At 44.3% G+C, this 27,143-nt stretch overlaps 1 protein-coding gene and 1 long non-coding RNA gene across 2 annotated transcripts in view; both read right to left on the bottom strand.

Moving 5' to 3' along the window:
* Positions 1–27,143, bottom strand: part of TMCC3 (transmembrane and coiled-coil domain family 3) — a 234,800-nt gene that overhangs the window by 206,843 nt on the left and 814 nt on the right. The window lies entirely within an intron of this gene.
* LOC140905032 (uncharacterized) lies at positions 351–27,143 on the bottom strand. The gene is made up of 2 exons (XR_012156716.2): positions 26,346–27,143; positions 351–773 (listed from the first exon to the last, which is right to left on the bottom strand). It is a non-coding gene; the product is annotated as an uncharacterized LOC140905032 (long non-coding RNA).

The raw sequence follows: 27,143 nt of genomic DNA, 5'->3' as shown, positions 1-27,143 counted from the left end.
CTAACAATTCCAGTGTACAAATTATAAAACGCACGATGCATTTCTTTGCTGGAGGGTGGCCCTGGATGGCAAACAAATTGCTATCAGCAGTTTAGGGCTGATTCAATACCAACTGAAATAAGAGACAGTCTTTCCATTTGGTCTCAATGGAAGTTGAGTCAGGGCCCTTAAATTTAAGTTTGAATGTCACATGACTGTCCCCCCGTTCCAGTAAAAAAGAATGCTTTCTTCCTGTTTACTTTTCAGCCATCTAATGCTATTAATACCTTCATTATTCAAACTACAGTGTATGTGTAAGCCTTCATTTTTGCCTACATAATTCTTTTTGTGGCTTTTTTGCAGCAACAGCCCAAGTCAGTAGTAACCCAAAGACCACACTAACTGGTAGCCTGTGGCATCTGTGAAATGAGCTGGTGAGGTCAGTAGAATTCCTGATAGACTGATGTCCCCCTCCTAAAATATTACACCATCATCACCGGAATTGGCATCTGTTTTGGCAGTTTCAGCAGACAGCTCAAGGAATGAATGAATAGGGAGACTGAACTCCCTTTTCAAACTAACACCTGGTTCCTCCTAGTCGGGGTTGAGGCTTGTTGGTGGGATGGGACTGGTACTATTACAGCTAATACTACTTCTGTTTTGTGGGCAAATAAAGGATTTCAGTCTGTGGCTGTCAGTCTGGCCCCTCTGTCACCTGCAGGGGCAGGCCTTCCACTGCTTTCCACTGCTCTGCCCATCAATACCATCAAATAGGCTGGCACCATTCATGAGATCTAAAGAAAAATTTAGAGAAATTAAAGTTTTTTAAAATATCTATAGGGGTATAGTCAAAGGCAAACATGGAAATTAAGCATGCACTTAATTCTTATTGCAAGTCCATGGGAGTTGGACACCTATCTCCCCTTCACACCTTTGAAAATTCCTCCCTACTATCCTTACTATTTTTGTTTATAACCCTGTCTGTAGCTCCCTGTTCTTATGCATGCTGTTTAACTAACACAATTAATATTTCATATTAGTAAATTTATAGTGAAAGGTGTTAAACATGTTTACAAAGTTTCTTGTCTGATTCACAGGCAATTACTCCCTTTGACAGCAAAGATTACATATACACATCTAAAGGAAACCTGGAGTTAATTAATTCTGCAAATATTAGCATTGTTGCTGGCTGTTTATTTTGCACAGTAATATCCTATTTGAAGGAAGGAATTGCACACCATGGTTTAACTTGTGCTGTGCTCAAAAAGGAGTTCACTGGAACATTCTGAGATACTTGGTTAAAAAAGTTCTATCTTCATACATTATGGTTAGTATTTATCTATATAGCAATCATAAGAATGTAGGGCTGGAAGGGACCTCAAGAGATCACTAGTCCAGACCCCCTGCACTGAGGCCATACCAAGTAAATTTAGACCACCCGTGACAGGCGTTTGTCTAACCTGTGCTTAAAACCCTCAATGACAGTGATTCCACAATGTCCCTAAGTAACCTGCTCCAGTGCTTCACTCACCTCATAGTTAGAAAGGTTTTCCTAATATCTAACTTGAACCTCCCTTGCTACAAATGAAGCTGATTACTTATTTTGTATGACATAGTTATTAATGAAATGCATATCATCAGTTATTGATATAGAAGTACTCAATATGAAACTCTCCATAGAAAAGGTAAAAAGAGGGTGTGATGGGGTCTGTAGCTGACACAGGCTCAGAAAGAGTTAATGTAGGCCTGAGAGGGCAATTATGCTACCCGACTACACTTGGAGGGTGGGCCAGGCTTAATTAATGCTGAATGCCAGGGCTGGGAAAGGAGCCGGGTGGTTAGTACAAACAGAGGAAGTTGTACTCCGGGGTGGGGATTCTGCACAAAAAATTAAAAATTCTGCACACAATACTTTAAAAGTCTGCAAAATTCTGCATAATTTATTTGTCAAAATAACGCAATATAATCATGCTGGTTTCAATTATTTAGGTAATTTATTTAACCTACAGTACAATGGATGGAGAATGGGAGTGGCGAGCACTGGAGGAAATCCCCAAACACCTTGCCTAATAGCAATCTAACTAGGTTTGACCCTTTATATCTAGTTATTAGTCAACAAATATATGCAGCCATATGCTCAGTTTTACATCACAGGCAACTGAAAAGCAAGTGAGGGCTGGGGAATCAAACTCAAAATTTATTGGCTACTGACCATCTCCAGAAAGGTCAGTAGCAAATAGTTTATGGAGCACATTTTGATACGAAATTTTTTCACTCAAAAAATTTAGACCAGTTCTAATCACTAAAGCACCATAAGCATTTATAAGGCCAAACTGTCCTTTCCACCACTCTGGCAACATAAAGGAGCCTTAACACTTTTACACCTGTTTTATACTCCTGGGGGAATTCACAACAGTGGGAACAATTCACTAAGCGGGCAGGCTGCTACAGTCTGCTCTGCCTGAGGGGACAGTCTGTGCCATGCCTACCTTCTCAGACACACCCTGAAGCCCTGCCCCTGCATGCTGAGTGCCACAATAGTGAGCAAGAGGGACAGAGTCTCTCTCTCATGCATGACAGCCCATCCCTTCACACACTCCCAGAGGTGATTTACGTCTCTATTGGCTGCTCTGGGTGCCTGAACCGACCTCCCTGTGCTGCCAGCGAGGGGAGCATGAGAGCTCTTGTGGCTTCCCTTTGCTTCCCCATCAGAAGTTATTTTTATGTGGGGAAGCAAAGAAATCTGCAGGGGACATGAATTCTGCACAGAATTCCCCCCAGAGTAAAGCTGAAAGCAGAAGGGGGCTGCAGGCATAGGTAATGGGTTTTCAAAATTTTTGGTAGGGCTCAGGAGCAAAACCCACAACACAGGTGTAAGGAAGGAAAACAGTGTAGTGGATGGCAAGTCCCAGGTTTCAATGACAGCTTTCACCCACATGTTCATCACTGTGCAAACCAGCACCACCAGGTAAGTAATGATAGGGGGGTAGCAGAGGCAGTATGGCCCTGGTCCACACACACCCTGCATATCCAGTCTGGCTGACCTGCAGGTTTAGTGTGGCAGGAGGGATGGAACCCCCCCCCCCTTCACTCAATGCCTCCTCACCAGAAGTATACAAGTATCATTGGGGAAGTGTGGGGAGAGTGAAAGTGACTTGCCCATGGCCACACGGTGAGTCAGTGGCAGAGAGGTGAACCACGTTGTTCATCAATCCACATCACATATGTGTACAGCTCTCAGTCAAGTGCACACAATGGAGTAACTTGTCCCGAGGAGTCCAGATCCCCAAGTCCTGCACTGAGTGCTCTGGACTGTGTTGCTTCTCTGAAGCCTCTCTGGGAACTCACAAAACTGACTCTAAACTTGCCACTTGGGAAGAGGACAGCATTTCCATCCTGCTTCATCCCCTAGTTTGAGAGACATCCCTAGCTGAGCACCTAGAGGGCTGCAGAAAAACAGGAGCAGTGTGCCAGGTACCAAGGGAGGGCCCAGTGGGGGTGTAAAAGTGAGACTGAACAAGGTCAGAAAGAGAGACCCTTTGGGCATCAAAGTATCACTCTGGAGAAAGAGGACAAACACACACAGCAGCATTCAGCCCGAATTCTCAATGATCACGGCACCAGCAACATAGGACACCCGCAGCTCAGCATCAGCCTTCCAGGGAGTGGGGAAGAGGAGACAGAAGCCTGGACAGTGATTGGACTTCACTCCAGAGCCCCTCTAGCCATCTGCAGCTCTTCCATTCGCACGGATGCCATCCTGTCCTGCCCTCAGCACCTCTGGAGGGACAGTCTCATGAGGGCATACTTGCTGCTCAGCTGTATGTTGCTTTCTCTTTGCAATGTTTAACATCAGCCCACCTGCTATGACAGCCCAACCAAGCAAGGTGTCTACCTGCCCTTGACAGGTTCACCTGGGCTGCCCTTTGATTGACTCATACATCCAGACTCTCCACTGCAGCCAACACGTCTTCCCATTCTTCTGTGTAACCACACTGAATCCGACACATGGAGCAGGGGACCAGATGCTGCTGGCCATGGAAATCCCAGCCTTTGGCTTCCCTATGGTTTTTCCTCAAGGGGAAAGCTGAAGTGGCAGTGCTGTGTTATAGTCTGGGGTCATTTATGCTCTCCTGTTCCTTCCCCAGCCCCATCACAGAGAGGCACTCAGATATTAGACCTAACCAGTTTCTCCCATCTAGTCTGTGCCCCCAGGCTCATTGCAGGCATCTTCCCTCATGTGCGTTTCCTGGTACTTTTCCAGTTGAGATTTCAGCATCCCACGTAACAGAGCTCCATCCCCTTCCCAGGTCTCAAGAGTCTCCCCACCGCCATTGTTCCTTTTTAATACCATCTCTTCACCCCTAGTTCCAGCCCTCAGAACTCCAGTAAATGTTCCCTCCCTCCCTCCTTGCTGTTTGGCCTCTTCAGGCATGTGTAGGCACCTCTTAGACTTGCTCTTTTAATATCTTTCCCCACAGCTCTGGCCCAGTCCCACAATCAGGAATGATGCTCTTCTCTGGGCTCTCCTAGCACATTGATTAAAGGAATGCCCCCAGAGCACCAGGAAATGGAGTCCCTTGGGAAGGCAGCAGGAGAAGGTCAATAGTGGAATGGTTTCTCTTTTATTCAGACTCTCCTGCCATGATCACTGCATCAGCGCCACGCTCCATCCCCCAGGGCAAGTCAGCCCAGCCCCTGGAATGTGAAGTTCCATAAGCCCATCTCTCCACACTAAGTCAGGGACTCAGTGATGCCTGCCTCTCCTCAGACCCAATGGAAGGAGTCGCCAGCAATTCAGAACCTCCCGTGCCCCAGCACTGGGAGCACATCTGCAAGGGCCACCTGGTGCCCCCACAAGAGCCTGTTGGCCACTCCCATGCCCCCTGGCCCTGCCTAGGAAGGTTGGGTGCTGTCAGGAGACCCAGGCCAGGGGGTAAGCTGGACAATACTGCATAGCACACAAGCTCCTCCATGGTCCCAGGTGGAGGGATAGGCTAGATACATACCTGGTTCAGACCTGGGCCCTTAAGCCAGAGAGCCCTGTGGCCATACCCTTTATCACTGATGCAGCCATGCTGATGGGTACCCAAGAGGGGTCTTTGGAGCTTCCATTCCATAGCCAGGGCAGAGCCTAGGACTCACATGGCCCAGCAGTGCACCTATTAAACAGGGCAAGACTTGGGGGCAAAGGGCCCTAGCAGGCCCATCCCAGCACTACTTGTTCAGTGTCTCCCTGCAACCCCAAGAGTCCCTGCAAGTCACAGATGCAACCATTTGGTGCTGGCCCGCCTGCCCCACACACACCCCAGCCCCAATTCACTCCTCAGTGATTCCTCAGAGCGGCTGCCCAGGTGCAGGGCGTGATGTCCCTGCCATCCCTGGGGAGAGCACAGGAAAGCATAGACTATTCCCCTGGAGAAGGGGGTCCTTCCAGCCTCCATTGGGAAAGAAAGGGAGAACATGGAGTCCCAGGGAGAAGGGGCCATGACAGCCCATCCCAGGGGGTAGGCACTGGAGTCCAGGATCCCACCTTGGGCTGGTGCAGCCACTTCTTGATGGCCACAGGCAGCATGGTGAGAGGCTGAGCAGTCTGCTGCGCCCAGCCCCAGCCCACTTGAATTCCACTGCTAGCACCTGCTCTCCTATGGTGGTCTGTGCCACCACAAGTGGGTGGTGCCAGACCACCATAGGAGAGCAGGTGCTAGCAGTGGAATTCAAGTGGGCTGGGGCTGGGCGCAGCAGACTGCTCAGCCTCTCACCACCACAGGATGGGGTGGTGACTACTTGGACAGGGGCATCCTAGTGCTGAGCCAGTGGGACCCCGATCTTCCCCCTTACCCCAGGCTGCGAGTTCAAAGATGGGCCTACTCCACTGTTTGGGGCCTTTCCTCTTTAGGGGGCACGAGCGCCAATCTGGCCCCACAGGCCCACATAACTCAGTGCTCCTGGGCTGCAGGGAGGAAAGAAAGGAACTCTACTGTCACTCTCTGAGATTAGAGAGAGACCAGCAGGGTCAAAGAGGAAGCCCAGGGGAGAGTTTGCCCTGGGATCCTCTGTAGAGTAGAGAAGTCTAGCCGAAGGTCAGGAGGGAGACAAAGCAGAGACTGGGAGCAGAGTGGTGAGCCCCGATAAAAGGGCAGAATCCAGATTTTTCAGGGAGCGAGTCCTGGGAGGCATTCAGTGTAGGAACAGAGCCGGGGAACAGGCACAAAAGGACAAACCTGAGGATGGCAGCAGTTGGTTTATGTTGTACTTTTGGTTTAGGATTTATTGGGGGATTGCAGAGGAAAGCCTTGCAAGTCCTGCCATGAGAGAAGGCTGAATCTAGACAGGCTGTGGGGCAGAAGACCTGAGGAAGGCTGTGACAGGAGATAGTCTAGAGAGGCAGCAATACGGCTGTAAATACAGCAGACCTTGGCTGCTGGTTATAGGATCCCCATGCTGGAACCAGTGTAGAAGGCGGGCCTAGATTCCTCCCCAGCCACCTGAGAAGTAGGGTGAAGCATCTGAGAAGGACATACAGATAACAGGAAGCCCTGAGAGAAGGGTATGAGGACAAAAGGACTCAGTTGTAGGGTCAAAGTCCCTTTTTGTCAGGACATTGGGACTTCTGTTCTGCTGGGCTTTGTTACCCTGGAACGAATGGACTTAAAGTGTGACCTGGATACAGCACGAGATACCACCACAGGGCAAGTGTCCGTCAGCAGGGAGCATGAGAGAGAAGAGAGCCTGCTGTATAAATTCCATAAATTCCCTCCCATTGAATTGTGAGAGAATTTATCTATGCCTTTTGGGTACACGGGGAAAAATTATAGTAAGGGATTGGAGGATCAGCAGCACTCATGTGATGCTATTGGATCCACATTACAGAGTGGTCATGGTTAGCAGCTTGAGAGTTAGCACCAGTCAGGTTTTGGCCAGCTCAGGTGGCCTCATCATTCTGAGTTAAAAGCACAGCCACAGTCAAGTTAAGAGTTTGTCTGTGGACTAGACTTGAGTTAGGGGCAACACTGGAGTCAACTTTGCAGTGGACAAAAGTCCTAGTTTGTCTGAATGAATAGTAGTAGATAAACTGACACTAATAGACACTGGTTATAGTAGAAACTGTCTGAGAAGTTCCCTTTGTGTTACAAAGCAGCTGAGCCAAAGGAAGGTTCATGGCCAGGGATGCCTGAACTAACCCATGCGAGGTATGGATAACAATTAGCTTCATTTGTTCACCAGCCTTAGGTGTTTTCCAGATGGCAGGGTAGGGCCCAGAACCAGACAGTGTGTTGGCAAGGAGAGAAAGAGAGAAAGAAACAGACACCATAGAGCTGAGATAGGGCACTGCTTCGTGGCTGCAAGACTGGACACAGTAGCATCTCAGCTGGGGTTTATGCAAGTGGAATTGCCTGTGTGCAGTTTTGTTTTTTTGGTCATCTCTGTTCAAAGTAAACAGAGACTTGTGTACAGTTTGTGAATAAATAAATCACATTAGAAAATTCTCTGACTGTGTGCAACTGTTCCCAACGAGAAACTGACTCACTGCACAGCCCCCAAAATCTGTCAGCCATGGAGTCTTCCAGGAAAACCAGAGAAACAAGACCTGAATTTCTAAAGTTAAGGAAAAGGAGCAATTCTCCCCCTCACAAACCCTCCTTTATACATCGCGGAGAAATATAAAGGTTATAAATGTATATTTAATTCCACTGCAGGTCAGCTTTAAACTAAATCCCTCTGCATTCATTAACTGAATTAGGATGAGAACCAAAGGATTGCCAGTAGGGGACACTTTATTTAAATGTTAATGAATTTTTATTAATGGTGTTACCTGGAAACTTTGGCCATACAAAAAGGAAAGATAATTGAAGTTTATGAAGGAAGTTGTGCTTATTTTGTCCAAAAAAATAAAAAAAGCAAAGAAAGGAAAAGAATGACAGAGGAAAAGAGCTTCTTTGTAGATGTGTATAGCCTATAAGAAAAAGACCTTTAACTAGTGAGGCTCTGGGAAATGAATTCCTGATAATCACGTGTGTTTGAAGACAGTAAGGAATAAATATAATTGTGTGCACTGACCAATTTTCAAAAATGGAGGCTGTCTGAATCAAACTATTGAGTATTATTATGAGAGGGGGCTGGAAAACAGGTTTCCCCCCCCCCAAGAAAACTGACTTTTAATTAAAAAAAAAAACACATTTTCAATTATTTTCAGCTTCGGGGTTTGTTTGTTGTTTGGTTCTTTGACCAAAAGGTGATCATTTTCAACAGAGAGCAGGTACTTTCAACAAAAATATTTGTTTAATCAAAAACCCAATTTTCCACTTAAAAGCAATTTTGACAAAAATAACTAGGGCCAGTCAAAAGTTTTCTATTACAGAAGCTTCTGAAACCGCACCCAAGCTAAGGGCTCCACTGTACTAAGTACTGTATAAGCACAATAAAGGAAGAGCTTCTACTCTAAACAGACAGGACAGGACAAAAGGAGAAGGGGAAACAGCTGGAGGGACTTGCCCTAGGTCACACATCAGATCAGTGGCTGATTTGGGAACAGAACACACATCTCCTGACTCCCAGTCTGGTGGTCAATCCACGAGATTATCCTACCACCCCTACAATAACACATTGTAAAGAGCATCTTACAGGCTGAGCTCACATTTACTCAAGAGACATGTCATTCCCATAAATAGCAGTGACAAGCAGTGAGAGAGATACATCATTGGCTGTTAGAAGGCTTAATTCTACCACAGCAGAAACAAGGTAACCATCCATTTATCCTCTTAAAGTGCCAAACAGATACTCTGTTGGTTTGATCGGAGCTGAATTGCTTGGGGAGGAAGTTTTTGATTTTTTTTACTCATTTGTCCTGGGGTCATGCAAGCTAGTGCTCTCACAAGAAGAGGATCCATTTCTCCTCTCAGAGGTGACAGGCAGCAACCTCACATACAAAAACATTTCAGCACTCAGCACAAGTAGCTACTTGAAGGGGCAGTGTGAGGGAGTCCATTTTTGCTCTAATTGCTACCTACTTCAGGAAGGAATGACACGACAAAAATAATGAGATGTGGGTTAATTACAAGGAATTTATCCCAAGCTGAACCAACTAACTTTGTTCATTGGGCCCCTCAGCCCAGTCAATTCTCCTCCCTAGCTAACAGGAACAAAAGAACTTGATGAAATTGTGATTTCATGATCTAGTAGAGCCTATCAACATTTCCAGGTAAAGGAGGCAATTTCCTTCCCCAGCCTTCTGTTCCACTCCTGCTCTTTTTGATCTGTGATTTGAAGGGTTTGCTTTTTATTCATTTCTTGCTGAGGCAATCTTTTGGGCTAAACAGTGGCTTTGTCACAAGCCCAGAGCTAAGGGCAGAGCAACAAGGCTGTCACACAGCTGCCAAGTTTGGTGCAGCTCCATGTGCGACATTTCATGCAAATCGGCTCATTAAATATTTTGCACATAATTTGTACAGGACCATAAAGTTCAGCTTAAGGTCAATACACCCCACCCCACTCCAAGCAGAGGCTGTGGTAGGATGTAGAGCTGCATAAGACTTGGCAGCTGTGGCAGGAGGGGGGTGCTGAAGGATGTCTGGAGAGCAGGTGAGTGCTGGGCGAGGGCTGTCTGGGGCAGCTGGGTTTGTGGAGACTGTCCAGGGGATTGGAGAAAAGGAGGGTGGCTGGCAATGGCTCTGTGACAGCTGGGGACAGGGAAGGCCTGGGGGAAGATGGTGACAAGTGGGTGCAGTGGCTTAAGGTTGGATGGAAGCAGGGGCCTACCTCCGATGATGAGGGATGACAAATGACTGGTTTCTGGGTAGGAGAGCCAGAGCCAATACTGAGCCTGCTGCTGCCAACACTGCTTGGCTGCTCCTCCCAGCTGCTCTTTCCCCTTCCAGATCCAGCAAGGGAAGCAACAGAAGTGCAGCAGGCACCATAGAGGCTTTGCTGCGATTGCAGACCCACCCTGCCTCCCATCTGGATGTGAGATATTCAGTAAGGGCTATGGGTATGTGTGCGAATGGCTGCACGTGTGCCCTTGGCAGGTCTGCAGATAGCGAAACCAGTTTCAGAGAATCATCACTGGGGCCAGTGTTTACCGGCAATGAAAAAACAGAGTAATTCCGAAGTTCCAAAGCTTTATATTTTGAAAATGTATTATACGAATATAAGAAAAAACACGTCTTGACAAACATGAGCAATATGTAATCCTTTACAGCACGAAAATGCTGTAGCCTACACTACAATGTTTACAGACACTAATTTTTTTCCCCAACTGAAATTGTCAATTTTAGAAGATGAATGTATTAAGTGATCATCACTGTAAACATGAAATAAAAGTCTTGCTATGCAAGACTATAAAATTAAAATAAAAGTTGGACTATTGTTTTATGCAATGATCTAACAACACAGGGAAATTTGGAATAATTACATTTCTACTTAAACTAATATTTTATTGCTGTGTGTTGGCATTCTTTCATCTGAAAGAGATGGTGGGAATTGCAGCCTATGATGTAGATGGTTTGCAACGTCTCTTGTGACTGAATAGTCCAATCGGAGATTTGCACGATCTTTGGCAGTTATTGCAAATGGATGCATCTTGGTTGGGAGCTGCTTGCTTACTACAGACTCTTTTCTCTTCAAGCTGTAGGAGCCAGCTCCTGTCATGGACTTTGATGCCCTAATGGAGACAATGGTGCCAAGATTTCCCATCGGTCAAGATCCATTCCAAATTCCTTCATCTCTCGTTTGCACATGTCTTTATAGCAAAGCTTGGGATGTCATAGAATCATAAAAGATTAGGGTTGGAAGAGACCTCAGGAGGTCATCTAGTCCAATTCCCTGCTCAAAGCAGGACCAACCCCACCTAAATCATCCCAGCCAGGGCTTTGTCCTGTTGTTCTTGTTCCCTCTGATAGTTCCCCATATAGCATGTCCTTGGATAGGCATCTGTCTTCCAATCTACTCAGATGCCCCAGCCAGTGCAGTCATCTTTGCTTGAGCAGGGCTGTCACACTTGATAAACTTGCCCTTCAAAGAACCTCTGTGTTGGTGACTTTATCTTGCCATTTGGTGTTGAGAATGTGGCGTAAACAGCATAGGTGGAAACTGTTTAACCTTTTCTCCCAATGAGCATAAGTTGTCCATGTGTCCCTACCATACATGAGAATGTTGAGGATGCAAGCTTGGTACACTAGCATTTTGGTCTTGATGGTAAGCTTTGAGTTGTTCCATGCTCTTTTAGTTAGTCTGCTAAAGGTGGTGGCAGCCTTTCCAATGTAAACATTTAGTTCTTCATCCAGTGAGGTTGGCGGTCACTGTAGAACCTAAATAGCTGAACTTTTGGACTACTTCTAGCTGGTTTGCATTTAAGGTGATTGAAGGATCTTGTGGAACCCTCTGTCCTAATTCAACCATTTTCTTAATGCTGATGGTGAAAGCAAATGCCTGACAAGCACTTGAAAGGCAGTCCAAGAGTTCTTGTAGTAGGTCTTCATTGTGGGCTACGAGGCCAACATCATCAGCAAATAGAAGTTCCCCGATTAGCACCTTTTTGAGTTTCGTCTTTGATTTAAGTCATGACAGGTTGAAGAGTTTCCCATCCAATTTTGTGTGGAGATACTCTCCGTCTCTCATGTCCTTAAATGCACAGTTCGAGAGTACCAAGAAGAGGATTCCAAAGGATGTAGGGGCAAGAATACATCCTTGCTTCACTCCACTTCATCTCAAAGTTGTCCATAGTAGACCCGAACTGGACAGTTGCTCTCATGTTGTTGTGGAATGAACGTATAAGACTTAACATGGTTAGTGGGCATCCTATTTTTTCTAGTATTGCAAATAGACCTGCTCTGCTGACTGTGTCAAATGCTTTGGTGAGGTCCACAAAGGCAATGTACAATGGTCGGTTTTGCTCTCTGACCTTTTCTTGGAGTTGATGCAGAGAAGATATCATGTCTATAGTTGATCTTCCAACCCTGAACCTGCACTATATCAGCGAACAAATTGTGACATTGCATCCCATAATGCTTTATAGAAATATGCTTATGAGTGTAAATATAACATAACTGGAATGTGTTTTATGCTAGATATGCCATGTAATGTATCTCTGCAAAGGTTATGATCTACTGGATAAATTCATCCTGTTTGTATGTGTGTCATTTTTGTATTCGAGGTTATGAATATTGGCTAATATTGTTTAATTTTAAGTAGCCTCAGTGAAGCAGTTGATCATCTTCCTGAGAAAAGACTATTATCAGTAAGTGCCCAATCAAGAAACACTTAAGCTAACAATGAACTTTGAGACGCCAATCCCCATCTAGGCTTTCCTAAGAATGTGGCCCAGAGTATGTATTAATACCGGTGGGGGAAACAGCTGTGCATCTCTCTCTCAGGGCTATAGAGAGTGAACAATGTATGAGTTTATCCTGTATAAGCTTTATACATGGTAAAATGGATTTATTTGGTGTTTGAACCCCTTTGGGAGCTGGGCATCTAAGTGTTGGAGACAGGAACACTTCTTAAGCTGTTTTCAGTTAAGCCTGCAGCTTTTGGGGGACTTTGTTCAGACCTGGGTCTGTGTTTGTAGCAGGCTAGCATGTCTGGCTCAAACCAGGCAGGGCACTAAAGTCCCAAGCTGCCAGGGAAAACTGGCTCAGAGGTAGTCTCCACACATCAGCTAGCAGTCCCAAGGGGGTTGCTGTGATCCAACCCGTCACACAAATATTCATTGACACATGCCTAGGACACATTAAAACTCATTTGGACATATATCTTCATATTTTCCAATGACATACAGTAACATTGCAGGCTTAACCCTTGCTCAAGGTGGAGAAACTGGCTTCAGCATCAGCACAGGATTGCCAAAACAACACATGCAAACCGGCTAAGTCTTGTCAAACATTTGCCCATGCTTTTTCAAAAACTGGATAGAGAAGCGTCATCAGTACTATGAAGTTCATTTGCAACGTTCGAGTTGCACTCACCCTCAGGTACAGAACTCCGCAGGGGAATACTCTGTTCATAGTCATTGAAGTTGTGAGAGAGTACACGAACTGACTTGGGATCAAGGATTCTCACATAGCAAAAAAATCTATATGCTGGTTGGTTGTCTGTATTTAAGTATCGCTGCAGCTTCTCTGCACAACTCTGAAAAACTTGACACTTGAGATTGTTCAGTGCATTCTGTCCTTTGTACTGAAGTATTGCCAGCAGATCAGATGGAAAGCTGCACACTTCCACTGGTAATGCCGACCACGATTCAAACGTAAGTAGTGTCTGAACAACTGAAGTTCCTTCTGCCTGGATTAAAATTAAATCTGCCACAAGTGATTCACTCTGCAATAAAACACATAACTCCTTTAAACCAGCTGTGGTGTCCTCCACTTCAACATCCTGAGCATCAAATCACTTGTAGTGCTCCACATGATGGTTGAGATGGTTTAAAGCTTTAAACCAAGTATTCCATCTTGTTACAACCAGGTCCGAAGGTAATATCGGGCTTTCAACTCCATGGTCGATAAGCTACTCTCTGTAACGTGCATGTCCGAGTGGGGGTTTGCAGAACAGCTTTTTAATTAGAGAACACAGATGGTCCACTTCTGTATACAAACAGTGCCAGCACTCGCCTAGTAAAGCTGTAATGTGTGCCCAGCTGATCACACGAATTGAGTTGGTTAAAATGCCACTTAAACCGTCTTTGCATTATCTGTCACATAAGCCACTACATTTGAAAAGTCAATTTCATGTTGTACAATGGTCTTTATAACAACTTGTGCAACTGTAGAGTAGTTAACAAGTTCTAACTCCATTGTTTGTACAAAGCTTGGCAGCAGCTAGACAACCTTCTGAAACCTGCATCAGTTGTATTACAATATTTGCAATATACCGGTTTAGGCTGTCTACATATTCATGCACAATTACAGCTACATGCTGATCCTTCAATCCAGCGATCAGTTATTGCTTGTTTACTTCAAAGACATGGAGAAGATGGACTCGTCTCAGTGTCCTTGCTGGCAGGATCCAGCCCCCATTTTGTATGTGCTCATTTAGGAATTCTCGCATTTGGGGATTGTCTGTTTTTTCTAGTGGGATGTTTGCACTGCAACAGGCCTCCACCCGGTCTTGTACTATCTTTTCCCTGTATTTCTGATTTTCACTGTGTCATGCAAGCAAACCAGTAATTGTGAGGAGTTGTTTTTGCTGCTGTCACATCGCCCCTCTCCGCCCTTCATTTTCTTTTCTCTATTGCTACAACACAATGTGAACCTTTAATGTGGTCGACTATGCAGTCCTTTTTAACGTGATCAAGAACTTTGCTGCAAATTGTACAAAATAACTTCCCTTCATCCACATGCAGCACATCCTTGCCGAATTCTTTAACGCTACCCTCAGGCTTAACCATTTTAGGCATTGGTAGTAAACAACTCCAACAGCCAAAGCATAAAGCAGAAAATCGGAAGGAACAGATGATTCCAGAAATGAAAGATAATTTTGAGAAAAAAAACACTGCAATATCAGCAATTTCCAGAAAACACAGGCCCTACTCATTACTGCGATTCGCCGTCTATGTCTCAGGTTCCCCTTTGCACCAAGTAGGACATCCCAGAGTGCTGTCACAGCCACGCTGGCTAGTGCATTTGACCCTTTGTTAGCAGGCTCACTTCTGTCCTTCCCTTTAAATCTGCTGGGGGATACAGCAGTTTAGAGTGTGGTTCTACTCTAAGAAACCTCTACAAAAGGCACTTTCTTACCCAACAAATCTAGATGCTACCTGTGTAGAGTCAGTAATATCTGCCAACTTAAGGAACTAAAATATGTTTTAATGGTTTTGACTCTTTTTAGCCATGCAGAGCCAATAGATGTACGATTTTATCTTCCCACACCTACTTATTGTTTTCCCTCAGAACTTTTCCACATCTTTTGTCTACTGTACACTCTTCTAGACTAGTTACCCATTTCCCTAGCTGAGCCACTCACTGAACCAGGTGAGTCACACGTGTGACTGTACTGTCATTAGCCATCTCAATATAGAACAAAGTTCAGTGTGTCCTATCAAAGCTCTCAGAAGCACCACTTTACATCACAACAAAGAGGAAGAAGGGAAATGCTCATTTAATCTCCTCACTTTCCCCCATGCTTCCTTACCAGCAATGCAAGCAGGTAAGGAGAGACCAGGGGTAACATTTTCAAAAGCACATGTGACTTAATGCCCATATCCTTAAAGATTTTGAAATCAATGGGAATTAGGCACCTAAATACCTTTGAGGAGCTCGGTTCAAGTGGCCCAAGTCTCACTGAAAGTCGATGTGACTTAGAGGTTAGGCATTGCAACCCAAAGGCCCAGAGCCTCAAAGGTACTTAGGTGTTGCTCCGCTTAGCAATGCAATGCCTAACCCCAGTTGCCCAGCTGCCTAGTGGGCTACTCAGCCCTGAGCCAGACACTCAGGCTCCACATACAATACACGGGGAGAGTTAGGTTCTTATGAAAGGGATCCTCAGAAGCCAGCTAGCTTAAGCTTAAGCAGCTTAAGCTAGCAAGGAGTGAACTACCAGAGATGGGTGAGGAGAGGAGAGGAGAAGGGCTTAGGTGACTAAGTGGTTGACTAGTGCACCTGGCTGATGGGCCAGAGATAGGCACCTCTCTCCACTTGGTGTCTTCAGCTGCAAACCCTCTCGGAGTTAGGCACCTAAGTTGGGTCACAACCTCTTATATACCCCATGCCCTAGCAGCCAAAGATCTCTCTCTCTCTCTCCTGCTTGATACCTCTCTCACACTCACTTGATGCATTTCCCTGTGCCTCCAGCTGTCTTTTGTGCAGATGAGTTTGAGTGGTCTCCATCCAGCCCTCCTGCTGCTTCTGACAGGTATCACGTCTAAGGTGTGCTCAGAGCACACCCACAGGATTGGACCCCCCGGCAAAATAGGCATGCCCCTTCCTAGGTTGAGAATCTTATTTCAGGGCTTTCAGCTTGAGCTCAGGCTCAGAGCTGCTCATTAGCTGTGGAACAGCGTCAGGGCTTAGGCGGCTTTGCAAATGTCAAGCAGTGCAAACGTAGGCATCCACATGGTTAGGTATCAGCTGAGCAGTGGTTCTGAAAATTTCAATGGCACTTAAATGGGGGACTTAGACACCTTAGATACCTTTGAGGATCTAGGCCTAAGTCACTTTTGAAAATTTTACTCCAGAAACATAGGAAAACAATTCTTAGCATGTAGAGTTAAATAATAACACTGCCTAGCTCTTACATAGTGATTTTCATCAGTAGATCTCAAAGCACTTCACTATCTTTCATGTATTTATCCTCACAACACCAGTGAGGTGGGTAAGTAGTAGTATCCTCATTTCACAGATGAGGAACTGAGGCACAGAGAGGCTAAGTGATTTGCCCAAGGTCAGACAGAAGTCTGTGGTGGAGCAGGGAATTCAACCCATAAAAAGGATGGTAGTCGGTGTGGATATATTTAGGATGTTTAATGTAAGCCAGTTTACCCAGTTTCCAGCTCAAGGCTATCATACATGTAGCAGTAACTGTCCAGCACTAACGATCTCTGTTTATAATGCAGAGCACACTGACTTTCTTTTCTATTCTCACTACAGGTTTTTGATAGCACCCATCACCACTGTTCTTGAGCTACTGCTTTATCCCCCTAGCCTTCCTCACATGGCTGCCACTGCTTCCTTCAAATCTTGGGAGATTTTTGCCCCGCACACATTTACGCAATGCACAGCCTTGGCAGAGGGAACAAAGGAAAGTACTGCACAGAGTTCATGACCCGTTACCAGTGACTGGAGCTGTGAAGAAAAAGAATGGCAGGATGGATGGGAAAGCTGGGCCATTAAGAAATTAGGGTCCTTGAGGAAAAAAAAAAAAAAGCCTTTTGTCCTAGCAGAATTGGAGGCATGGAATATTCAATATATATTGGCAACACTAGTACTTTGCATTGCAGGGGATCTACGAAAAGAGGTAATTTAAATCTTCAGGTTGATTTCAATGGAACTTCTTTACCTTAATACCTTCGTAATCTAGAAATATGACTTAAATGGGTATTTTCCCTGAGCACAGAATGGACATTATGAAGATCCTTACAGAATCTTTGGTGATGGGTACAGTGTTAGGAACCCATTGTTTGGGCTTGCTTCTTACAAAATTATATTGCCTGTTTGTTAGTCCTATTAAATTTAATGCTCAAATATGCTCATGCATGGTCATGGACTGGATTGAAAGTACATTTCTAGGTCCCCTCAGAAGACATAAACGAGGGGCTTTTGATTAAAGTCTCAATGTTACCTGATCGGAAAGTTCCCTCTCCAGTGTTCTAATGATGCTGACATGCTCCTGGAGAATTCCACAAACATCTACGTGAAAATGACAAAATAGCACCTCTCTCTCTTAACAGAGGTGCACCAGCATCCACCCCCAGTTTCCCATGTAGTGGCAGTAAAAGTGCAGCTCTACACAACAGGCTCTGAAGAAAAGCCAACTGCAAGCATTAATCAAGTAATCAACCTCACTAGTTTTAAGATGGAGCTTGATAACTTTATGAACAGCATTATATGACAGATTTCAGAGTAACAGCCGTGTTAGTCTATATTCGCAAAAAGAAAAGGAGGACTTGTGGCACCTTAGAGACTAACCAATTTATTAGAGCATAAGCTTTCGTGAGCTACAGCTCACTTCACTTCTTCAGAAGTGAGCTGTAGCTCACGAAAGCTTATGCTCTAATAAATTGGTTAGTCTCTAAGGTGCCACAAGTCCTCCTTTTCTTTTTGCATTATATGACAGAGTTGTTCATAATACCAGGGGACTGGACTCAATGACCCAGGAGATCCCTTCTAATCCTACACATTCCTGATTTATTTTAAAAATAGATTCCCCCCTCTGCAGCCAACCCTGTGTGTATGTATCTATTCATTCTGATTTATAACACAGCACCCCTCTGCTACATGTATCTAGGTGCCTATATGTCCATCATTGCTGCACCTAGTTGACTCACAAATTAAGAAAACAGACTGTGTGTCAACAGATAAACTATTCTCTTTCTCTCACCCCATTTTCCACCTGCAGGAGTAGCTGTTAATATTTAAAGGAGTCAGGACAGAGACTGGGTAGGAAAGTCTAAGAATATTAAATGGTAATAAGCACAGAAGTAGCAACCTTGATCTCATGCCTTTTAAACATTTTCATTCAATCCAGCTTTGATCTTCAACAGGATTTTTCCCCCCACCTCCCAAATATTCATTTCTTGTCAATCTCTTTTCTAAGAATGGATTTAATCTATACCACTCATCAGCTGATGACATCTTGTCAGGATGAATCGCTGTAACAGAATTTACTATGTGAACAGGTTTTTTCTATTCTCAGATGAAAACAAATGAGACACACACAGGAAAAATGCCAAACAGGGAGGCAATAGCCAATGCGAATTTAAATCCAAAATGCAGCTCGGTGTTCTGGGGGACTGAATGCCTCAGCTAAACAAACTGGCCTATAATAAAGTAAATTCAGCTAAATTCAGACAGGTAGGTCATCCAGTGAAAGAAGCTGGGGGAAAAGTTCCAAGAAATGAGAAGAGTGAGGACTGAGAATTTGGTTTTTCTGTGGCTCCCTGGAAAACCCAGTTTCTCCATTCCTCTCTGTTAATTCCATCTAGCATCTCTCACTGGGTGACCTGACTATTAGTGAGAACACCGACATGTTTGGCTCATGCGACGGGGGCAGCACTCTCTCCATTTCAATATTTTTTTCTTGGTACATTTATCTGGGAGGGGTCGAATCTACAGGAAACTGGGGCAGACATAGGCGAGGATCTTCAACTTGTGTACCTCTTTGAAATCAGTGGGGATACATCTATTTAGAACAGCTAAGAAACTGGTCCATTTTCACACTGTTTAGATATCAAGGTGATGGGGGTCTTAGAAATACTTCGAATAGATACACACATCTGTATATTACATATACAAAAGCATGTGTTGTACACAAAAAGAGCATAAGAAATACTTGTGAAAAGCTTACCACATCAGCTTTACCTGATCCGGCCAGTCTTTGGGCACAGAGGGTAGGATTGCGGCTACTGTCTCATTCCTAGGTGTGGTTTGGAAATATTATACAGCCATAACATTTCAAAGGTCACTAGTGATTTTGGGTGCCCAGATTGGGACACGTTAAAGGAGCCTGATTTTCAGAAATACAGGGCACATCCACCCTCTGAAAAATCAGACTCCTTCGAAGTGTCTCAAGTTCAGCACGCAGACGATGAGGGACTCAAAATTACTAATCACTTCTGAAAACATAGACAATACTTTCTCTACCACCGTTTCCAAAGTTTAAAGGGGGTAGGCCTTTCCCTCATTCTCGCTTCCCAGGTTACACACCTCAGCGGCTTCCAAAATTGAAAGTATCTGCAGTGTATCAGAAATCAAAGTGGTTCGTTACTGTCAAAAATATCCAGATTTGCCTGGATCCACATCTTCTAGAATCTTTGGCCCAGCACGCACTGCAATCATTGCTTTTACACCCTGATCCCTATTTTTCATTGTTGACAAGACACTGTCCTACCCAAGAACCTCTCAATTAAAAAAGAAACAGGTGCCAAGCATTTTATTATGTTGCAGTTTGACTGCAGGCCTGGCCGGTGGGTTAGAAATTACAGACAGAGAAAAAGACTAAAGTAATAAGTGGTTTGTAAAACAAAAAGTGTTGAAATAATAAGGAAGTGAAAGTCCCTTAGGAATTTCTGGCAATCATAACAAAGTAGGATTAAAAAAACCAAAAGTGTACCTAGAAGTACCATTAGAATTATTATTAAGCAATCACTTTGTAGCATCTAGTGGATAAAAGGGTAAAAAGAAATAGCTAATCTAGATTTGTCAAAAACAAAACCATGCCAAACCAATTTAATTTTCTTCTTTGACAGGCTTACTAGTGTAACAGATGCAGGGAAGCAGTACACACAATTCACCTTGATTTTAAGTAAGGCTTTTGATACAGTCCCACACGGCATTCTCATAAGAAAACTAAGGAAATGTGGTATACATGAAAATACTATAAGGTGGGTGGGCCAGTGGTTGAAAAACTGTATTCAATGAGTAGTTATCAATGATACACTTTGTCTGAGAGTGTATCTAGTGGGATCCTGCAGGGATCTGTCTTGGGTCCAGTACTATTCAATATTTTCATTAACTACTTGAATAACTGAGTGGAGAGTATGCTTATAAAGTTTGTGGATGACACTATCCTGGGAAGTCTTGCTAGCACTTTGGAGGACAGGATTAGAATTCAAATCAGCCTTGATAAATTGGAGAATTGGTCAGAAATCAACAAGAAGAAATTCAATAAAGATAAGTGCAAAGTACTACAATTTAGGAAGAAAAAAACAAATGCACAAATACAAAATGGGGAATTACTGAGCACTGCTAAAAAGGAGGGTTATAGTGGATCACAAATTGAATGAGTCAACAACGTGATGCAGTTGCAAAACAAGGCCAATATAATTAAATCAAAGTGCAAAAAATTATGCTTCAGTTCTGGTAAATAGACTGAAAAAGTATTTATCTAGCTATATTAACAGAGACCAGAGAGCATTTGTACTAAACAGGCAGCTAGCTACTGGACAATTTTCAGAGTCCTTAGACCTGATCTTCTTTGCAGACTCTACCATTAAGCCCCCACCTAATTTATCACTAGATGCAGAAAAAGCTTTTGACAGAGTAAACTAGCAGGTCTTAAAAACCACTCGATACATTTGGCTTAGGCCCTAAATTTTAAAACTGGATTTCTGTCTTGTATTCCAACCCATATGCTGCTACGATAAGAGTAAATGGATATCTGTCAGAAAATAGAGGCACATATTAAGGATGCCCTTTATCGTCTCTTATTTTTGCTATGGTAACAAAAAGTTATTTGCCCAATTGATCAGGAATAATCCTAGCAAATAGAATTACAATAGGAAACAGGGAACACAAATTAGTGTTCCGTGCAGACGATGCCATAGTATTTGTTATGAATCCAGCTCACAGGACTACTAGAAAGGCAAGAGGTCATCTTAAAATTTGGCAAAGTATCTGGGTTTAAAATAAATTATGACAATCACAACTCCTGGATATAGATGTGGGCTCTGATCTACAGAAAGATATAAAGGGCAAATACAAATGGATAACGACTTCAATGAGGTGCCTGAGAATGCACATTTCTAAAAGACAGCAAGACATATATTAGTTATACCCCTTTGATTAAGAAAAATCAAAACATATCTGAAAAATGGTCAATATATATAATTTCATGGTTAGGCAAAATTGCAGCAGTTAAAATGAATCTCTTACCCCAAATTAACTTCCTTTTCCAAACTCTTCCAGTTTTAGTCCCAGGAAGTTACTTAGATCAATTGCAATCCATGATAAATTAATTTGGGGAAAATTAGACACCCAGAGTTAAGCAATCTGCTTTATTCAAAGGCCATGGCAAAAGGGAGACTTTACCACACGTTAAGCACTAATATCAAGCTAGTCAGATCAGAAAGTTAAGTTACTGGCTAACACCAAACCCTAGTAAACAGTGAGTAGAGACAGAACAAATTCACTGTTGTGCAAACAAACTCTACATGATCGCCTGGATCAAGAAATCCCATGGGATAAAATGAATATAACCACCTTTTTATGAAAGCAACAGCAGAAACTTGGTATAGTTTATTTAAAAAACTAAGCCCATACCCATCACCTCTAACACCCATAGTAGATAATACAGAATTTAAACCGAAAGCCTGGGAAGTTGAGACATTTGGGACCTCACAGGTATATCAAAATTCAGCCTACTGTTTAGAGACAATATATTTAGATCACTTGATGAAATACAACTTGCAAGAGACACCAAAATTTCAGTATATCAATACCTACAATTTAGACATTTTTCACAAAATGGCAAACATAAAATGACAGAATTTGAAAAACACTCACTACATCCATAAAACAAAATGGCTTACTCTCCATTCTATAAGTAACATCTAGAGATTGCTTTGTAAAAGGACAAAACTATGTTCATGAAATGATGGAAAGTTGACAGACAGTAACTGAGGTGTGAGAGAACATATGGCACCATGGTCCCCACACTTAAACACATTAATAGAATTTTAATGTAGTTTTCTTTTATCAGTGGTACCCAACTACCCTTAAAATTAAGTTACAGTACAGGGATTAGCAAATGCTGGAGAGAATGTAATGAAATGGGAAGAGTTCTCCATAAATGGGGGATGTGCCAAAAAATTAAGACCTTTTGGAAAGCTGTCGGAGACTCCATAAGCTGACACCCTTTTATCCCCCTGTCAGATAATGTATTTTTATTAAATTATCCTGAAAACTATGCATCTTATAAAAGCCATAAAAATTGATCATTCATTTTCTAGCTTCTGCTAGACTTACTATAGTGAGGTGGTGGAAAAGGAGTAACTTCCCTAAATCTGTTAATTTGTATCAAAGAGTGTGGGAAATTCTGGTACTAGAAAATCTTCAAGTCAGAGTCTTACATGGTAGAAGGGAAAAAGATAACTACTTCAAAAGAGTTCCACCAGACTTCTGAGTTTGCTGGAAGAGAGTCATCACCCACCACCAAACCTAGTAGTTTGAGAACTTTCTTTGAATACCAAGGAAGGCAGAAACTCCTTCAACAACAGTTAAAATTAAACTTAAAGTCAAGCTATTAAAATAGGGGAAAGAGATGGGATTTAAAAAAAAGGAGAAATCTTAATATTGTGTAGAGTTTTGACAGGACAACTAATAAATACATTATGCATCTAAATGTAAGAAAAGCAGAATTCTAGATCTAATCACAAGACAATGAAAGACTGACACTATCAGCTGACAAGGCAGAAGAGTGAGACTTGAGAAGAAAAGCTGCAACCACAATATATGATCACTATCACAAACAAAGAAAGCGACTTGGTAGGGGGACTTCCACAGGCCAATTTATAATTGTGTATGTACTAAGTTTCTCTCTATTTAAATTGTAAAAAGACCAGCTCTGTTAATAAATACAATAAAATACACCAAAAATCCCAGCCTAAAGCCAGGAGAGAAAGGTAATTACGCCATCTAAGCTCTAAATGTAAGCCCTCCTCTGACACCACACACTCGAACCAAAAGTATTTATTAAAAAGAACATGATCTGTTGAAAGACTCTTCACATAGTTGTTCATCATCAACTCTGTCACCCTCCAGAACACTGGAATGCAGGTCAGAACTCCTGTGAAGGGCTAGTAAGTAATCTAGCTAGATATGCGTTAGATTCTGTTTTGTTTAAATGGCTGATAAAATAAGTTGTGCTGAATGGAATGTATATTCCGGTTTTTATGTCTTTTTGTAACTTAAGGTTTTGCCTAGAGGGATTCTCTATGTTTTGAATCTGATTACCCTGTGAGGTATTTACCATCCTGATTTTACAGAGGTGATTCTTTTACTTTTTTGTCAATTAAAATTCTTCTTTTAAGAACCTGATTGCTTTTTCATTGTTCTTAAGATCCAAGGACTTGGGTCTGTGTTCACCTATGCAAATTGGTGAGGATTTTTATCAAGCCTTCCCCAGGAAAGGGGGTGTAGGTTTTGGGAGGATTCTGGGGGGAAAGACATTTCCAAGCGGGCTCTTTCCCTGTTATATATTTGTTAGACGCTTGGTGGTGGCAGCAATAAAGTCCAAGGGCAAAAGGTAAAATAGTTTGTACCTGGGGAAGTTTTAACCTAAACTGGTAAGAATAAGCTTAGGGGGTTTTTCATGCAGGTCCCCACATCTGTACCCTAGAGTTCAGAGTGGGGAAGGAACCTTGACATAACCCATAACTCCCCCCGGTGCTACATGCAGTTCACTTTGCCAAACCCAGGATCTGGACTTTGATGTTCACAATTTAAAGTTAGGGGCCTAAAATTGCATTTCTTTCTTAGGAAAAAGGGAGGTGGAGGGGTGGGGGGGGAGGAGGAGAAATTCAACAAATGAATTAATTGCTCCACATTAATCACATTGACAGGCTAGAATTAGTGAGCTTTCTTTTAGAGCTCTCTTGTCCAATCTGTCCATGAGCTACACTTTAATGATACAAAATGCACCCTGGAGGGATTTGTAAAATAGGTTACTACTGGCACATTTCAGGATTCTGTAAAAGCGGAGGGTGCCTTTTCAGAATGAAGGAAGTGAAGCAGAATGTGCCAACTGCCCTAAGCTAGGAAAGTAAAAACAAACAATGAAAATAGATAGCCAAGGCAAAACAAACAAGATGATTGAGGCTATGCACTGCCAGACTGAGTGCAACCATCAAACTCCAGCCTAGTACAGAGAAAAGTGCTGGAGAAGACACCAGGATACCTTCATCATCACCGCACAGCAGGTACAGAAAAGGTTTAATGACTGACAGTCCTGAATTCAGTGGACTGCTTTGCAGCTTCAGCTACCGATAGGTGCTGTAGTTACCCAAAGCTTAAATGCATAACATTAACTGAGCCCTAAGTGCATTGCAAAACATGCATCATCACCACCACAAAATGAGGCAACAAGAAAGAGCAGATCACGAAGCCCAAATGGATATGTGATCATTCCTTTAATAATGCTTTTTTGCACTATCAGCTTCCTGATGTAACCAATTTTCAGTACTTATGGGAACTCCAGCTTGGGACAGCCCAGAGTTAAACGTGCATCAATAAGGAGGGACAACTGAGAAAAATAAATTAAGAGCTGTAAGGGCCTGATCCAAAGCTCCTGATTATCAAATCACAAGACTCCACTGACTTTAATAGGCTTTGGATCAGGCCCAAAAGAGAGGACTGCCATGCAGCAGCATCAAGCTGCAATTCACACCTGCACATTATTCTTCTCTACCTCTCTCCTTCTCCACTAACAGTAAAATGCGCGTTGTGTGCACGTTGAAGTAAATGGCATTAGCTGGCAAGCATCTATTGCACAGCACGAGCAATGAAGAGCTGTCCAATTTCCTGAAATCTCTTCATACATGAGCTACTACAAAAATGAAATAATCTGTGGCTGTGCAACAAACAACAGACACATGCAGAAAGGCCATGCCCCAACAGTCCCTGCAGATAGCTGCTTCAAGACCTTATCTTCTCCTACCCAGCAATTCACTCACAGGAGCAGCTTTCACCAACTCCAGTCATGCCACACCAAGCCCTTGACCAGCTGGATTTGCCTCCCATTTATAGTAAGATTTTTAGCCAGCTGTGGGGCCTGGAGGTAGAGCCCTTTTCACATTCTCAAGCTTCCTAAATGCCATAAGCAATAGCATGTGCTGCCAAGCTGACTCAGACCCTGCAAAAGTAACATCAGTTTCAGTACCTGCAGTCATGGCAACTAAAATCTAAAAGGAACTAATTGGAAGAGGCTTCAGATGTGAGTGGGAAAGTTTCACTATCATCAGACTTGTGGGTTTACTATGGCTTTAGTGACCCTCAACACTTTCATCTCTGATAATGTGAATCTCCTAGTTTAAGTACGGAACTAGTTCTATAAAAATATTTATTCCTCTGATGATTTTGGAGAGTTCACATTAAGCAAACCTCTGGTTAGGTCTACACTGCATAGTCAACACAGGTGACTGGCATCCAGGTCTGAGCACCCAACTTAGCCTAGCCTGGGTGTGAGTGTCCCCATAAAGTCCTACCCACATTACTGGGTCCTCGCTGTTTCTATAGGCACCATGGGGGCATATTCCATGGTTCTTCTTGCAAAAATGTTCCAGAAATTTCTCTCAGTCAGTTGGGTCAACTGCAGAAGAACAAGTCCTGTCTTTCCAGGGGAACTGTCAGTGCTTAAAACAGGGGACGGGGTGCCAAGGCTTGGGTCACAGGCCTGGCTCAATACATAAATACAAAATCAAGCTGGGTCTCAGCAGGGCCACCTTTAAGGACCCTCTTACCAGAACTGCTAGGCCCAGATGACAACAGACCCCACACACACTTGTTTCAGACCACTGGGAATATGGGAAGGCACTGGAGTGATTCAGCATGGTCCCTCACTGCACAATGGGTGGGTTACTAACCTGAGTTAAGGCAGAGCCAGGCTCTTACCCACACCTCCAGCCAGGCAAGCTACTCTAGTGCTTAATGCATCTCCAACCCAGGCCAGATGTTTTTGTTTGGACAGCAGGGGGGAGTTTAAGGCTAAAACCAGGACTAACTGTGCAGCGCAGAGAAACTCTCCCTGGTTCACCTGATTAGCATGGTGGCATTAGCACTGCGGGTTAACCCGTTGCCTTTTGTTTCCCCTCCCCCTTTGCTTACCGGGTGCATTTCACATAGCACAACTCATTTGCTGTTCTAGAGGGAAGTGACACGTTGCAAGACTGGGGGCTGCTATGAAGACAGCGTGCTTTGCTAATGCTCAGGCTCTGCCCTGCTCACCTGCTCTCGCTCTGCAGACAGGCACAATCGCCGGCCTCCGAGGTTGACGGCGGTCACAGTGCTCCAGCAGACACGGGGAACAGCTCGCACAGACTGACCCCACCTGACCAGGGCTCCCAACAGCCCAAGCCAGCCCAGCAACGCTTCCAGCTGCGGCTTCAGAACAGATGAGAGCTATACCGAGAGGGGGGCCCCACAAACACCGCCCGCTGGCCCTGCAGCCCCTGGCCGCGCTCCGCTCCCGGCCCCGTTAAAGCAGCCAGCGGGGTGTCCCCTGCTCGGGCTGGTCGCGCGCCCGGCAGCCCTGGGGATGCAGCGCGGGACGGGAGCGGAGAAGAGGCGCTGCGGGTCCTGCGCAAAGGCGAGGGGACCAGGCGGGGCTCCCGCGCTTTAGCGCGCTCAGGAGGCGTGCGCCTTTGCCCACGCGGAAGCTGGCTATGGAAAACCAGCGCCGGCAACCCCCAGGCCGGGGTGGGGGTCTATCCCGCCGCCTCCCCCGCACCCCGGGACTCGTTATCCGGCCCAGAGCCGGACCCTCCAGGGCTTCCGCAAAACTTCTACGGCGCAGAAACTTCAGCCAGTGCGAAGTAGGCGGGGAAGCTCGTCTTTGCAATGCGTAAAATGCACCCACGGGGGCCCCCACTTACACCCCCCCCCGGGGCTGGCGAGCACGGCGCGGCAAGTCGGAGCCACCCACCAGCCCCGGAGGGACTAGTCCAGACACACGCGATGCGGTAGCTCCTGACGGCGCTTGGGGATCAGCAGTGACCTGAGGTTAAACTGCACCCCGCAGAGCCC

This window comes from Lepidochelys kempii, chromosome 1, assembly GCF_965140285.1.
Source record: "Lepidochelys kempii isolate rLepKem1 chromosome 1, rLepKem1.hap1, whole genome shotgun sequence".
NCBI classification, from domain to species: domain Eukaryota; kingdom Metazoa; phylum Chordata; order Testudines; family Cheloniidae; genus Lepidochelys; species Lepidochelys kempii.
The sequence above is the reverse complement of the archived record's forward strand: the minus strand, read 5'-3'. Positions and strand labels throughout refer to the sequence as shown.